Source organism: Mus caroli, unplaced genomic scaffold (genome assembly GCF_978045245.1).
Source record: "Mus caroli unplaced genomic scaffold, Mus_caroli_1 scaffold_4, whole genome shotgun sequence".
Classification (NCBI taxonomy): domain Eukaryota; kingdom Metazoa; phylum Chordata; class Mammalia; order Rodentia; family Muridae; genus Mus; species Mus caroli.
Window position 1 is genome coordinate 111620217 of NW_028227259.1, and position 16853 is coordinate 111637069.

The 16853-nt window shown below is 46.8% G+C and overlaps 1 protein-coding gene across 1 annotated transcript in view; it reads right to left on the bottom strand.

The window, feature by feature from the left end:
- Tgfbr3 (transforming growth factor beta receptor 3) overlaps positions 1-16500 on the bottom strand; it is a 179813-nt gene extending 163313 nt beyond the window's left edge. Inside the window, exon 1 of the mRNA XM_021163025.3 lies at positions 16140-16500. The gene's annotated coding sequence lies outside the window, so the exon portion shown is untranslated. The remainder of the gene's footprint in view (positions 1-16139) is intronic.
- Positions 16501-16853: the final 353 nt, after the last annotated feature.

Sequence of the window (16853 nt, forward strand, 5' to 3'; positions counted from 1 at the left end):
AGGGGGACACAGAGCAGTAGCTGCTGTGTCTGGTAACACTTGAATGCCCTTTAGACCTGTATGCAGATGCCCACAGTGGCTACTGCCAGGCCTCCTCCACACAGAGAAGCTGGATCATTCAGGCCCCCCAGAAGGGGAGGGGAGAGGATTTAGATAAGAAATCTCTGGAATCATATCTAAGTATAGTTGATATTCAGCAAATATTTACTACCACTCTGTGCCAGGCACTGGCCAAGGTGCCAAGGGTGTGGCAATATGAAGAGTAACCAAACCTCTGCCTTTGTTTGGCCTTATGAAAGCAGCATCCCTTGCTACTTGAGACATTTAGCTTCTGGGGCGTCCTTTCTTCTGTCAACAACCTTTATGTACTCTTTGTGCCGCATCAGGTAGTGGAAATGTGGTGGCCAAACAAGGCGCTTGCGTTTTACGCTTCTGGGCTTACAGTTTGCCAAGACAGGCACATAGTCACGAATACAGAATTATACAGTACGGTAGGAAGTCCAAAGGAAGCGTTCTTAGGAAGACCCACATCCTAAATGGTCAGGCACAGAGAAACCTGGGTGAGTGTCAAACCCTCGTGGTCAAAGAGTCAGGAACTTGAAGCAGCCAATCAGGTCACATCCACAGTTGAGAGGACCGAATGGAAGCTCACTGGCTTGGCTTGGCTTTGCAGTGCGTATACCGTAGGGGTTAGGGTATGATACAGTGCTGCCCAAAATTCAGATGGGTCTTAACACCTGAACAGGGGCTACAGGGGAGTGAGAGGTCAGGTGACTAGGGACCAGGAGCCAGGGGCCCACAGGGCTGTGGGCTGGGTCATGTGTGAGAGAGATGGAAGCTTTAGCCCTGTCCATAGTAAGGGCCAACGACGGAAGGGCTGCAGCACACCATGGCTCTGCTAGCTTCTCCACGGCTGAGCCACTCCTGAGCCAGGGGCTAACCAGGCACACCTAGGGTTTCAAGGATAAAATGCAGTTCAGTCTCAAGGAAAGAGAAAGCGCTAGGCCCGGTGTTGATGTTCTTAGCCAGGAGCGAGGGTGGGCCAGGTGGGAGAGTTTCCACGTAGCTCCACACTGTAGCTGTGAGCCTTCATGTGGTTGTTGGGAACTGAATGTTTAGGACCTCTGTTCGCCCTGGTCAACTCTGCTTGCTCAGGCCCAAATATTTCTTTATTATCAACATAAACACACTGTAGCTGACTTCAGACACAGATCTCTTTACAGGTGGTGGTGAGCCACCATGTGGTTGCCGGAATTTGAACTCAGGACCTTTGGAAGAGTAGTCAGTGCTCTTAACCACTGAGCCATCTCGCCAGCCCAGCCAAGGATGATCTTGAACTCCTGATCCCTCTGCTTCTACTTCTCAAGCGCTGGAAGGACAGGAGCTCTAAGGGAGCCTGGTGTGAGTAGAGGAGACAGAGACTAGGGTTAAACCTCTCTGAGGCTCCCCTGCCTCTGGTCTCCATGGGCACCTTCACTCAGGGGCACATCCCCACACAGAGACATCACAGAGACATGCACGTATACTTAATTTTAAAATTAAAATAAAACATTTAAAGAATGCTTTCAAGATAGGATATGAGTCTTGAGTAGTCAAGATAACTCAACAGGTAGAGATGCTTCTACAGTCTAAAGGCCTGAATTTGATCCCCAGATCCCACAAGGTTGCAGGGAAGAATCAGATCCTCAAAGTGCCCTCTGACCACTACGAGGTTGCTGTGGGCATGCTTGCACACACACACACACACACACACACACACTCTTATAAAGCAAGCAAGCAAGCAAGCAAAGCAGCCCTGAGCCAGGTGTGCTGGGTGACATCTGTAATCCTAGCACTCAAGAGATGACATTAAAAAAAAAACTACCACAAATTCAAGACCAGCCTGATCTACGCTGTAGTTTCCAGGCCAGCAAGATGTTTTCTCAAAACCAGAAAAAAAAAAAAAAAAAAAAGACATGAGCCCTAGCAACCGTCGTAACTGCTTGCAAAGCTGTTCCCCATAGAGAGTTGCCTGGACACCGCTGGCTAAGGTCAGGACCTGGCTGCACAGCCCTCCTTTTCTACCTGCTGGATCCCAAATCTGCAGAGGTTTACGCAGGAGACTGTGGAATTCAGCCTGGCAGGGCCAGTAAGCCAAGCAAACTAGTCAGAAGCAGGTGTCATCGAGAGGGTTTTAGTCGTGATGGTGCAAGGATTCCAGCAGGGTTCTGTTGATTAAGCAGGGACAGGAGTGGGTGCTCTAGGTCACTGGGATAAACACTGACTGAAAGCCACTTGAGAAGGAATTGGCTTATTTGACTTTCAGGTTTCAGTCCATCGAGGAGGCAAACAAAGGTAGGAACTCTAGGAAGGTGATTGAACACCGCTTCCCGGCTTGCTCGCCATGGTTTCCTTGGCTGGCTGGCTGGCTTTCTTTCTTTTCCTTCCTTCCTTTCTTTCAATATTTATTTATTTATTTATTTATTTATTTATTTATTTAATGTATGTGAGTATACAGTTGCTGTCTTCAGACACACCAGAAGAGGGCATCAGTTCCCATTACAAATGGATGTGAGCCACCATGTGGTTGCTGGGAATTGAACTCAGGACCTCTGGAAAAGCAGTCAGTGTTCTTAACTGCTGAGCCATCTCTCCAGTCCTTGGCTTGCCTGCTTGCTTATACAACCCAGGCCTACTGCTCAAGGGTGCTACCATCCTTCATAGGTCACTTCACTTCCACATCACTGTCAATCAAGAAAGTGCACATAGACATGTCTCTTCCCAGGTGTGGTAGTTTGAATACCATTGGCCCCTATAGGCTCATATATTGGAATGCTTAGTCATCAGGGACTTGGATTAGAAGGATTGGAAGGCATGGCCTTATTGGAGGAAGTATGTCATTTTGAGGTTTCTTTGAAACCTTGGAGATGGGCTTTGCCCATACCAGGGCAGGGCTTTTTCTTTTTCTCTCTCTCTTGGCCTGTGAATCACAATGTACCTTTCAGCTGCCCCAGCACCATGTGGGCTGCCATGTTTATAAGATTTGCCTTGATATGGCATTTCTTCATTGCAATAGGATGCTGACTGAGACACGCAGTGCTCCAGTCTGTATCAGGTAAAATAAAACTAGCCAGCAGAAAAGGATAGCTCAGTGATGGGCCTGTGCCTATAGCATGCTTAAGACCCTGGGCTAGATTGTTATCATCAAGAAAAGAAGACAAGACACTATTGTATACAATAGGAAATTTATGGAAGGCCAGGAATTTGTTGGAACATTTTTAGTAACAAATGACAGGCAAACAAGAGGCAGATACAACGAAGAACCCTGAGCACGCTCGCACGCAGGAGGCAAGAGCTCTGCCACCCAAAGGCCTCCTAGGCCTTCACTTTGTTCATCTTTAATATGAATAGATTAAAAAATTGTTTTCCTTCCATGCCTTCCACACAGTTGTCATCTGAATGGACAGTGATGAGAGTCTCTCACAGTAAACGAGCTACCATCCATTCCTGTGGAAGCTTCAAATGCCTCACTGTGCAAGGTCTGGCAGGAACTGAGAAAACCCAGAACACACTGTCCCAGGAGAACGAACATTCAACCTCACAGCACAGCAGTAAAGAGAACACTCAGATTACACTCGAAAATTTTTCTCTGGAACTTACGGGAACAAAAATGCAGTATGCTCCCAGCAATGCAAGCATTTAACTCCACCTTCTGTCAGGACTGTTCATTTTATTTATTACACACACACACACACACGCACACACACACACACGCACACACACAGAGAGAGAGAGAGAGAGAGAGATTTACACGTAAGTTTAGATTCACCTTTTTTTTTTTATTAAAACCTGACATGTGTGCTAGTCTTCAAAGTCTGAGACCTCTCTCCTCATTTCTCTCTCCCCATTCTAAAGCCCACTTATAATTAATCCCAGTCTTATGGTCTTTGTGTAATGTACCCCATGTTACACCTATTCTGAGCCAACGGAGGATGTTAGAAATGGGTGTGTCCACATCAGTCTCTTACAGATAGGCAAACCGAGAATGCAGAAGGCTCCATGACTGGCCCTCTGTTGCCTTCCTCCCAGGCTGTGTTCTAACTGCTCTGACCATTCGAATGTGCAGACCTTATCCCCTTCCGAGGAGAATTCAGCACCTGGCTTTCGTCACACCATGCAGCATCTCAGTGACTAGCTACAGAGCACCTGCTGTACGCTCCATGATTTCTCACTTAATCCTCTCAACCACCCACAGAGATGGTGCTTCCTTTAAGTTGCTAAGCAATGCCAAGGTCACCAACTAAGAAGCAGTGGACCAGGATTTAAGCCCAAGTCTGTCTAATTCCACAGTCCATGCTTTTAGCCACTATAAACAGGGGCTCTGCCAGAAATAGCTAACAACCAAGAAAAAAAATAGAAAAAGAAAAGAAAGGGGCTGTGCACATTCCTACATCACTGTGGGCATTGGATGGGGCCAAGGGGACAGCTCCTAGCTGATGAGGGCTGACGTAGGCACAAGTGACTTTGTTTTGAAATCAGTATGGCAAAGTTTGTCCCTTCATTCATTAACTCAACAAAAATTTAGAAGTAACTATTGTGTGTTAGACACTCGGGGAGCTAAACACAGGTTAGTGGCTTCAGTTCATCCTTGTCATGGAGTCTGGCTTCCAGTGGGGATTAGGAAAACAGCTGGTTTGGTGATGCTGAGTCTGTGCTAGAGTAGTCAAGGAAGGCCTCCCAGCAGAGGAGAAAGAAACACTGTAACAAGAAAAAGCCAACCGGGTGGGGAGAGAAGCAGAAGGGGAGGCTCCAAGTGAAGTGAAGCAAGGGATCATGACGCCAAACACAGTACAATGTAGAGGGACCCTGGTGATCAGGGTCCAAACCTGACCTGTAAGATGGGGTGCTGATTCTAAGTCCCTTCCAGGACTGGTATGAGGAATGAATGAATGAATGAATGAATGAAATAAAATGTAAGTACAGAATACCTAGAATGCTGTCAGGTGACTAGGACCCCCTTCAACTAGCCACTAGTAGCTCTATCATTTTATTTCATATCACATATGATATAAATACATCCTATTGACATATATATGACATCACACATATCAGTTTATTTCTAACCTGATCATCTTTAATCCCAGGGTTAAATTATAATGCTGACTTTATAATAGCTTGTTTGTTTTAAAGATTTATTTATTATTATATGTAAGTACATTGTAGCTGTCTTTAGACACACCAGAAGATGGTGTCAGATCTCATTATGGATGGTTGTGAGCCACCATGTGGTTACTGGGATTTGAACTCAGGACCTTCAGAAGAGCAGTCAGTACTCTTACCTGCTGAGCCATCTCACCAGCCCCACTTCTTTGAAGCCTTGGACTTCCTGTCCTGAGAAGACCAAATTGATATTCTCTCAATAGGCACAATGACACTGGCCACACTCTTTGACCCACATGCACTGGGCTCCAAAAATCCTGACTCTTCAGCAGGAAAATTCCTGGCCCTTAGGATTAAGTGGCTGCTTCATGAAGTTTCCACCCATCACTAGCATCACAGACAGAAGCAAGAACTAGCTTCACCAATAGTCCTTGAATCTGAGAAGGGTTAAAACTCCACTTCATCTTAAAGATGGGTGGCAGGTGAGATGGATCAGTGGGTAGGGACTCTTGCTGCATAGCCTGCCAACCTGAGCTTGATCCCAGAGCCCACAGGATAGGAGAAAACTGACTTCTACAAAGTTGCTTTCTGAACCCCACACATGCGCATGTGTGCACGCGCACAAATAAAACACAATAAAAATTAATCTTTAAAAATATTCTTAACTAAGATGGTAAAAAAAAAAAAAACTGGGTATGATGGTGCACACCTGTAATCCCAGCACACAGGAGGTGGATGCAGGAGGGTCTTGAGTTTGAGGCTAGCCTGGACTACATGAGACCATCCCAAAATAATAAATAAGTAAAGATAGTAATGCAATTTCCTCCCATGTCCTTCTTGCCTGAAGTGGAACATTTCTTTTCAAAGAAAATAGGACAAAGAAGAAGGAAAAAAAATTCAAAAGACATGAGGCCTGGCAGACTTCAGGCTACTGTAGCACAGGCCCTAGCAGGGCCGATCTGGAAGGTTCGATGAGCTGCCAACAGGATGAGCTCAGAGCCAAAAGAGGATGTAGGGGCACAGTGAGAGCTGCCTTCTGCTCTGCACACCCTCTCCCCAAACCCCTTCCTCTGCTGCCAGGTTTATTTTTCATCTTTTTAGCTGGATGGGTTAAAGGGCAAACCACAAGCAGAGAGAAACCACAACAAGCCCTTGCCTGCTGGAGGTAAAATGGGAATCTCCCAAACCACTTGTAAGGCTGGGAGAGTCGCCAGTGTCCCAGCCCAGCTTATCTCCAATGAGGCAGTGAAAATTCAGGTTCTCTACCTCCCTGCAGAAGAGATACCTGAGTGTATGCTAAACTGAAGCTATCAAACCCTCCCAGGTCCTGCTTCTTCTGATTCGTTTATTCATTCAACAAACACTACAGTTCTGAGAGACTTACTCCACACCAGCTATTGCCCCCAATATGTGGATACAAGGCACAAAATGTACAAGTCCCTGCCCTGGGAGCCCTGGAGACAGCATAAGCATGACACATAACTGTATATCAGGTGGGAGTCTTAAGTTTCTTTGTTTTGACCAAAGATCTATAGGAAGTGACCTTCAGATATCTGGAAGAACAGAATATTCCCCAAAAGACTGATTTATTAAAGGCATCATGTGGAGTGGTAAAACCTTCAGGAGGCAGGTTATAGTGAGAGGCCTTTAGGCCATTGAAGACAGGCCCTTGAAGAGGTGGTGAGACCCCAGCCTTTTCTATTCCTGCCTAGACATGAGGCTAATAATTTTGCTGTCATGCTTCCCACCACATGTGCTGCCTTACCACAGGCCCACACAACAGGGGCAATTCTGAACAAGACCCTCCAAAACGGTGAGCTGAGAGCAACCTTTTCTCTTTATAAGCTAATGATCTCAGGTGTATTTGTTATGGTGATGAAAAGCTGACCGTTACCCTCAATTTTAATCTAGGATGGTTCACAGAAAGAAAAAGGCTCTTGTGAGCTAGCAAGAGAAGTCGCTTCAGAGAGGAACCACGTGAAGCTTCAACAGAAGAGCTAACGTGTGGTGGTTTGAATACGCTTGGCCCAGGGGATGGCACTATTAGGAGGTGTGGTCTTGATGGAGGAAGTGTGTCACTGTGGAGTGGGCTTTGAGACCCTCCTCCTAGCTGCTTGCAAGACAGTCTTCTCCTGTTTGCCTTCGGAACAAGATGTAGAACCCATGCTTCCCACCATGATGATAATGGACTGAACCTCAGAACCTGTAAGCCAGCCCCAATTAAAGGTTGTCCTTTATAAGACTTGCCTTGGTCATGGTGTCTATTGACAGAGTAAAACTTTAAGATAACAGAGGAGGCTGGAAGAGCAGGGCACACTGGTTATAAAAGTGTGGTTATGAAAGAAACAGGATGTGAGCACACATGGAACACTTGGGAAATCAGAGCTGCCTCAGGTGAACACACTGAGGATCAAGAGAAGCAGAGGGGAAAATGGCTAAGATTTTAATAACCATACAGTCCATGCTAAGGAGAACAGAATCACAAATCTGCAAGATCCAAGAGACACAAAGTAAGGTATGCATCACGGACGAGAACTTGGAGAAAGATGCAGAAGCCACAAGAAACAGCTGGAAGACGATGGGAATAGTCAGGGTCCTGGGAAGACCTGGGAGGATGCTATCTGCAGAGATGCACCTGTTAGATATTCACACCACTCAAGTGTCATGGAAGGCTTTCCCTGCTGTGGACTCCCTTTGTAAACTTTGTATACTTTGTAAACTTTGTAGACCTTAAGAAAGAAAAGTGGTCAGGGCCTGGGGGTGGGGTGGGTTGGAGCTCCATCAGCTAGGCCCCTCCCTCACCCTAACCCTCCCAACTATCATAACTGTCACAAAGGTCATCTCCAGATGGTCATCTGCAGACCCTCAACAGGACCCTCCCTGGGTTATGCTAATCTAGATGAAAAGTCTAAACAAAAGCCACCAATCCCTGAACAGGAAAACCCACCAATCCCTGAGCTCTCCCAAGCTCAGGACTTGAAATCCAACCAATCTCATCCTGGAAATCTCCACCCTAGAAGGCTCCAACCCACAAAAGCCCCCATAAAAGCATTGCACTTTGTCCAATTCCCCACTGCTGTCTGATCCCTCCCAGGAGCATAGGCAGCCAGTCCTGGATTCATTCCTCTACATCTTTGACCTTCCAATAAATCTCTTTCAATGAGATTTGCTGCCTGGTGTGATTCTCTCATCGGAAGAAGACAAGCAATAAAGAAAAGAAGAGAAGCAAGACGGAGCACACTGAGGCCTCTGAGCTCCTCAGCTCAGCTGGGGATGCCCTCCCTGGGGAGCTGCAACGCCTCTGCTGAGGAAGCTTCCTCTCAGAACTGTGTGGTTCTTGAGTTCCCATGTTGCAGGACACCCTTCCATTGGGACACTGTCCCATCTCAGAGCTATGTGGTTCCTGGCCTTCCAAGTTCCAGGACACCTTCCCATCCAAGCAGAAAGACCAACAGTGCTGAGCTCAGACCACATCGATGCACAGGGGGACAGCAGCAAGGATGACATGAAAAGTGATGAGAACAATAGGCCACAGAGAATATAGGACGTTAGAAGGTATGCTTAATTTAATGGGATGACCTGTTTGAACCACATGAGGCCGCCTACAGACTGCCATGAACGTGGCTCTAAAATAGAAAACTATAAGTTTCTAGAATGGATAGGGTCATTGACTATATGTAGGCCGAGAAGAAAGATGGGCAGGAAAAGTGTTAACAGTGTGGATGTCCCTCACCGGAACCTACATTGAAATTTAATATCCTTTATGAAGGAGCCAGAGGACAGAGCTGGACCCAGCTGTGATGACTGGAGGCAAGGCCACTGTAAGATGGCAATTAAGGCTTGGTGCTGTCATAAAGCTAGGGCCCTGAGGAGAGGCACCTGAGCTAGGATGCCGTCTCCCCTTATATTATCTGAGGACTTGGCAGAGCCCCTCCACCACCACCAGCAACAAGTACCTCACAGGCTCAGTCTCCCAGCCTTTATTCTGTATAAGTCATTCAGTTTGGGCTATTCTGTGGTAGCAACAGAAAGTGGGCTAACATAAGTGCCAACAAACAGGGACTCAATATTGAACAGGAAGCCTGCAGAGATGTCAGGAACTTGACAGAACTAGTTCTAAGAAAACCACAGGAATAGAACAGGGACAGAGGGGCAGAATGAAGCAGCAGATTGGGAAGATTTTGTTCACCCTCTGTTGGGAAGGTTATCTTCTTAGATACCTGGGTCTCCAGGACCTGCAATCAGCAGCAGGCACCTCAAAAGGCTAGCTTTTGGGCTTGGGATGTAGCTCAGTTGGTAGAGTGCTTGCCTCGCACAATCAAAGCCCTTGGTTCGAGCCCCAGCACTGCATAAACCAAACATGGTAGGCATACCCATAATCCCAACTTCTGGGACCATCAGAAGATTAAGGTCAACCTTAAAACTACGAGTTTGAGGTCAGCATGGGCATATGACATCCCATCGAGAGAGGGAGAGAGAGCGCTAGTTGTTTCTGCCTGGTGTGAAGGACAATGCGTTCATGTTCATCATCCAGCTGCCTACACACCTTGCCTCTAACATCCTCCCACAGAGTCTAGAGTACCGCTGAGCCTAGACACCACAGCTGCATGGAAAACACGGGGAAGGTGTGAGGAAAGGGGGGAGGACCTTGCACCCTATTCTGGCACTGTGAAGGTGGGGAAAGCTTTCTCAAACACACCAGCTGGGTCCCAGAACCCTCTTCCCTTTAGCACCACCAAAAGCTGCCTAGCTGCTTGCTCTTCTGTTCTCTGCAAAACATAGGGACCAAAAAACTCAACCCTAAAATTGCTTCTAATCTCCAATACAAGGCACTTGAGAGGCATCTGGAAGCCAAAAGAAAAACTAGCAGATTCTCTAAGGCTCGTATGGATGGTCCTTTGTTCTTCCTCTCTTCAGAACACCAACCCGTCTCCCAGATGGACATTTTTCTTGGCTTAGCTTCACGTGTGCATGCGCACAATATGCATCATTGGAGCCAGGCTGTTTTCCCTGGCTTGTGGAGAATAGTATCTTTGGGATGCTAAGAGTTGCCAGTCGCAACACCAACCTGAGGCAGCCTTGGAGTTCCTGCCTGCACACCTCCTAAAACTTGCTATCAGTCCCAACACAGTGAAGCTTTCTCCAGCTATCCAACAGGAGAGACACTCCTCTCTTTCCCAGACTCCCTACCCAGTTAAACTCCAAAGAATCCCACCCTGGGTTCAACCAGCCCCAGTTCAAATCCCAATTCAAATGACATCCACCTGAGACATTTTCTGGAGGCGTTTTCAAGAACCTGCAGAACTCCTTTTAAAAGAAATCTCTTTCTCTAAGCCCACACACTGAATAAAACTAAAACTGTGAACAGACACTCTAACAAGGAAACACAGATGCCACAAACTGAAAAGGCATTCGCAGAGAACCACAGGGAAAAAAAGCACAGGTCTGTCCTCCCTGAGCTGCCGTGGAAAACATCATGAATCCAATGCCAGGCTGCAACTGTGGTCAGGTGTGAATAGGAGGGATCAGAAACCAAGACGAGTGCAGCTGTCTCTGCACAAAACAGGCCATTGCTCATACGGTGTTCATGGTTCACATGGTATGCTATAAATATACAACATGTAACCCCCTCTCTAAAGTCATAAAGGTAAAAACAAACAAACAAGAAAGAATAGAAAATGAAGAAGAATGTCTGGACAGAAAGGCCTTGGCAGAAAGAGGTAGACCCATTTAGAAGATGAGAAACTTCTCCCCACACAGGGAAGACCTGATACTGCCTTGATGCTCAGCACACACTATGACTCAATGGTGCTTTCCCTCCGAGTCAAACTGAGCTTGCCAGCCCACTGCATAAAGTCATGTAAGAAAAGGGCGCACACCCTTTGAGGATACTGAGAAAGGTTTGTGTTTGAGTGCATTCTGTTTTAAGAGTAAAAGCCACAGAAGAGACAACTACCAACAACACAAAGAGGCTTGCACAATGATATTTATTTAGGCTTTGTGTCAAAGTGTCTCACCTCAAATAACCCTCCTAATGGGAGGGAAAAGAAAAGTCATAGTCTACTCGAGCAATTATTGCACAGTTAGGTAATTATGAAGTGAAATGTGCAAACAGCCACCAGCATGGTGCTGTATCCAAGGACCAGCATCACACTGTCAAAGCACATGAATTGCTAAGATGCTAACAGGATGACACAACCACATGGAACTAAGTATTCATCAAGTTTCCACGAAAAAGACTCAAGCAGTAAAAAGAAAATGCAGTGTCCTGCCAGACCCTCCACGTGGGCTGTTCAGTGCACCACGCCAGTGAACCCGAGCGAGGATGATCAGATGAGAGGGAAAGGCTCCGGACTCTCTTTAGAGAGCACTTCACGGGGTGCTCTCTAAAGAGGGTTTTTATTTCCCACCACCACAAACTAATCAAATGAAATGTGTTTTCACAAACAGTCCTTCTGTAATTGTATACAACAACCTGACTTCAGCATATGCCAGAAAAATTAATTATGTATTTGGAGGGACAGAAAAACAGGTGTCCTTCCCAGTGCAAACGGTACCGAACCCCGCAGGTCCTCCTCAGTCACAGCCGGACACCCAAGAAACAGACACTTCTCTGTTATCCATTTTCCTAAAGTGAACAGAAGTTTGGTACTCCAATCTAACTTAATTTCGATGATTATTCCGGTGACAATCTGACATTAAATTTGAAATAAAAATGAAGCTTGCTCACATTTACACTTAGAGTCCTTTACCCAGATTTGGAAAAGCTTTTGATTTTTGTTTTTGTTTTGGGGGGGATTTTTTTTTCCCATGACAGGGTCCATGTAGCCCAGGCTGGCTTCAGACTCACTATGGATTGTAAGCTGATTTGGAATTCCTGATTTTCCTGCCTCTACCTCCCGAGGGCTGAAGTGAGAGGTATGGTCTACTATGCTTGGCTGAAAGAAATTTCAACACACAGCAGTTGCCGACACAAATAGCAGATAGTAATACTGTGCACACTAATGCACATACGCACGCCCTATACAATACTCATCGGCAGATGCATTAGTATGCCCTACAGATGTGTTTCTGGGGCTCTCCTCCAGTCTTTCCTTCTTAAATACAAGCCTCATAAGTAGTTGTTAACCTATTTAAATCTCCATCTTTGGTCCGAAAAAAATGAAGGAAAAACTGTAAAATAAGGCCCAAACAAGAGTAGCCCCAAAGAGAATTTATACAAATACTGAATCAAACCCAAAATATTACATCTCTTGGCTGAGAGATCTGGAGATCCAAATAACTGGACGTCTCCCTAAGGTTTCGGGGGCGGGGAGGAGGCTGAGGAGGGGGGCAGGCACGCTTAGAGATAGATACATGTTAAACCTTAGCAAGGACTTTGTAAATGGAGCAAGTAAGTCAAGTAACAAGTAAATGTGTGATTTCAAAGGCTATAACAACAAGAAATCCAGAGCCCAGAAAATGGACCCAGATCATTTTAGCAGTTTTTCCAAGTGGTGTTTGGTTTATATCAGCCTGACTAGAAACTGAACAAATTAGCAACAGTTTGCGTTTTTACAAAATGCTGCAAAGAAGCAGTGCTAACACTTCGCACTTGAGACTGAAGACAGGGAAACCAGAGAACTTCCTGTGCCGGGTGTGTGTGTTCTACTGATGCAGACACCTCACGGAATCTCTTACTCACCGATGCTCCTGAAGGGATAACTTTTGGGGTGTGGGAGTGTAGCTCAGAGACCTGGTGCGTGCCTCGTATGCATAAGGCCCTCGGCTCAAACCCTAGCACCTCAAAATAATAGGAATAGTAGTTATTCTTATAATCTATGCTCACCCTCACATTCTTAACTGGCCACTCTCCTAAGGCAGTGAAAGAGAACATCTAAGTTAAAGATCTCTAAAAACATGAACCTAACCAGTTACGTAAATTTCAAAAACTAGTTAAAAGATTTTTGAATGTGAAAGAATGCAATGTTTGACAGTTTAAGGAACTGACTGAAATAGCTATTAAAATCATTATTTAAAATAGGGACCTCGGATGCCTAGACACACCAGATACCTGTACTCATGCAGAATATGGCTTTGAACTATTGACATACAAATTGAACACCCCTGACCCAAAAATCTAACATCCAAAGCATTTCCAAATCTATAACTTTTTCAGCACAAGTCTGACAAGTGGAAAATTCCACCCGATGTCATATAACTAGCTGAACTCAAGACACAGATACACTAAAAACATTGTACAAAATTACCTTTATGTTATCAGATATATATTACACACAAATTATGTCTAGACCCAGTTCCCTCTCCCAGGAGATCATGATGCACATCAAATATTCCAAAGTCTGAACAAATCCAGAGCCCTTTTACTCACAAGCATTTTATTTATTTATTTTTTTTTTTTGAGACAAGGTTTCACTGTGCGTGTAGCCCTGGCTGTCCTGGAACTGGCTCTGCAGACCAGGCTGGCCTCCAACTCACAGAGATCCTCCTGCCTCTGCTTCCTGAGTGCCTGGCACCCCCAAACACTTTTGATGAGGGAACTCACACTGAATTAAAACATACATGTCTGCAGAATGTTCAGCTCTATAAAAGGGACACGGAATAATGGACTCCCTTACATGAGGAAAATGTTAATGAAAGATGATGGTGACAGTACTGAATCCATCAGCCTCCTCAAGAAGGAGTTCGTGCATTCAGTTTTATAAATGAGACAATGGAAGTCATTACAAAAGGATTCTCAAATGAATCTCTTCAGATTGCCACTTCTAAATAGCCGAAAGTGCTATTCAAACAACACAAAATCTTACAGACATACCTCTCAAGGAAAGCAAACTAGAAGGGGAGAAAAAAAAAGACCCCATGATTTGTACTTAAATATTTACCTAGCCACTACAGGTTCTAGACACACATTTAACATTCAGGCCCGGAACTCAAGATCATTCCATTTTTAAACAGTTGGAATTAGTCGTAAAGCAACTTAGTTACTGTACTAGATAAAGCTACAATAATTTCCATTTCTGAAATATATGCTACACACAGTACAAACAGGTCTAGATGTCAGCAGGATATCAATAATATGCTGTGCGCCCCCTGCTGGCTAATGTTTAAAATAACAATGAATTTCTCAAGGCATAGGCCTTTGAAGTGCTGGGGTTCAAAACTCAGTTGATGACTTTATTGTTTTTTAATGCACATATCTTAATCAACAGTTAAGCAAAGCTGGTGTGGGGTGGCCAGATTCCATCACAATAGGGGACGTTTAAAGCTGACAACAATGTCAAGAGAAAAAAGTATGCCGAAGCCTTGAAATGCTAAACAATGCAGAATTAAAGCCAAAAGCAGAGAACATCAAGAAACAGAGCAACATCCTCTCGCTGAGACAATGGCATGAAATCAAGTCGTCTTTAATAGCCCTTCGGGGGGTAAGAATTATTTCCCTGCCTCCTGTGCCAGCCTCAAGCTGTTTCCTAAGGAAGCCAAGCGGCCTTGATCAACAATGTCTGGTGGATTAATAAAAGTAATGAAGAATAGAAATTGAAATTAACACGAGTCAGAGTTCTATTTATAATTATTTGGACCCAGGCTCAGAGAAGCTGGATTCTGGCTCCTGCAAAGTAATACGTATATGATCCTCTAAATTAATCACAGATAATTTGTATCTGTGTTTCAAAAGATGTATTCAACTCAGACAGGAAGCTGGGCGAGAACAGAGGGCCAAGGACTTAGTGCCCATGGATCTTACCACACTTTCTGCCATGACTGACCAAGGCAGCTCTTGGGTTAAAAGTAACAGAAAGCTCTATGTGACCTTGGACAAGCAACTTTGCCTCTAGCTGCTGGAGTCTAGCATATATGATCTGTAAAATGGGTCCACTAAAATCTCTTTTAACCAGAGTTGTCTTTAAGCCCTGACAGGAACTAGCTGGAGTTGCTGGAGATACTGACATACAGGGAGGGATCAATACATTCCCGTTTTAGTACCCCAAAAGAACCAGCTGAGCTCTCCCTAAAATTACCCGCTACAATCTAAAGAGTCATTCCCGGGATATTAAAGTATCCGGATATGTTTTTTTTTTTTTTTTTTTTTTTTTTTTTTTTTTTTTTTTTTTTTTTTTGCGTGTTGGTACCCTCCCAAGCCGCTCATTTCTTTGAAGGAAGAAGAAAATTTAAATTGGCTGGTTCTTTATCTCAGTCTGACACTCACGGGATGCCTACCCTCGCGGTTCTCCTGTCACCGCAGGGCGCAGCACGAGGCGCTAACACCTGTGCTGCGCTCTGCGCGGTCCCAGTCAGAAACATCTGTGCACTCCTCCAAACCGCACAGCCACCTAGGGGGACCGAGTCCTCCCAGTTCACCGTTAGCGAGTAGGGCAACTGTTTGCACCAACACCTAAGCCGTGATACTTGCGGCTTGTCAGTCCAGCTGTCTGCAGTCCTACCCAGTGCGGGAAGGTGGGACAAATGCCCACAATAAGCCCAACTCTACAAGCGGATTCCCCTAACAACATCCAAGAGTTTCAAGTTTGTCCCAACCAAGTTCACAAATCGTAGGGAGCCTCTACCATCAGCGGGAGCGCGGCAAGGTTAACCCGGGAGCGTCCTTCACGGCATTTTCGGGACTGACTCCCCGAGCCAGGGCGCGGCCAGCGGGGACCCAGGACTGGCGTGGGCGCGCGAGTCCCGCGGCCGCGGCCTCTGCTACCCATCATGGTCGAGTGCCCACCCACGCTGTCACGCGCCAGGAGCGCAGTGGCCTGCAGCCCTGCACGGGACTAGGAAACAGTGGAGAGGAAGAGCGAAAGCGGGCGTGGGGAACTCCTCCCCCGCGCTGTCCACCCGGGACCGCAACGGATCCCGGTTCCGCTCAGCGTCAACCCTGCGGGACCAAAGCCAGGTCCCAGCCTCGGGGTCCTGGATGGCCAGAGGAACCCCGCAAAGCAGGCACCAACTCGCACTGCGCAGCGTGCACAGCCACTGATCGGGCGCCGAGCCGCACGTACCTCGCAAGCGGTGTGTCCAGGACCGGTCGTCCGCCGCGAGGTGGGGGAGTAGCCGAAACGAGTCCCCGCGCCCAGCGCGCGCAGGCGGCCGCGAGCTCAGCAGCCGCAGTTCAACTGCGCCATCCGGACCCCGCCGGGGACTTTCACCTCCTGCCGGGAGTTCGCGGAATCGCGCAGCGAAAGTGGCCTGGAAGGACAGCAGCCCGCTTCTCCCTCTCCCCCTCTCTCTCTCACTGCCAGGGAGGAGGAAAGTGGCGCTCGGCGTCCCCGAAAGCCTGGATCACCCCCATCAGGCCCGTGCGGCGCCCTAACTCGGCCGCGCACACGCGCGGGCGGGGTCGGGCTCGCAGCCACAGCAATCAGCGAAAGGGGGGAAGGGCACCGCGGGCCTCGGGGGCTCGGCCGCCTAGAAACTCCTCCTCCTGCCCCTCCTCTCCTCCTCCTCCACTGCTGATGGATGAGCTTAGAGAGCTTGCTCCAGCCTGTGCTTCCCTTCGGGCGGAGAAGGCTGGAGCTGGAAGGATAGAAAGGAAGTTGGGTGTGTGTGGAGGGGGGGGGGGGGTGCGGCCCGGGATGGGATGACAGCTGGGCATCCAGGGCCTGGAAGAAGTGTGGGGTACCCGGGATGTGGCAAGCACTGCGAAGACTCGCTGCCTTTCCCTAGATCCTTCAAACTACCAGGGCCTTAGGAGAAGATAGAGTTTTATTTGATTC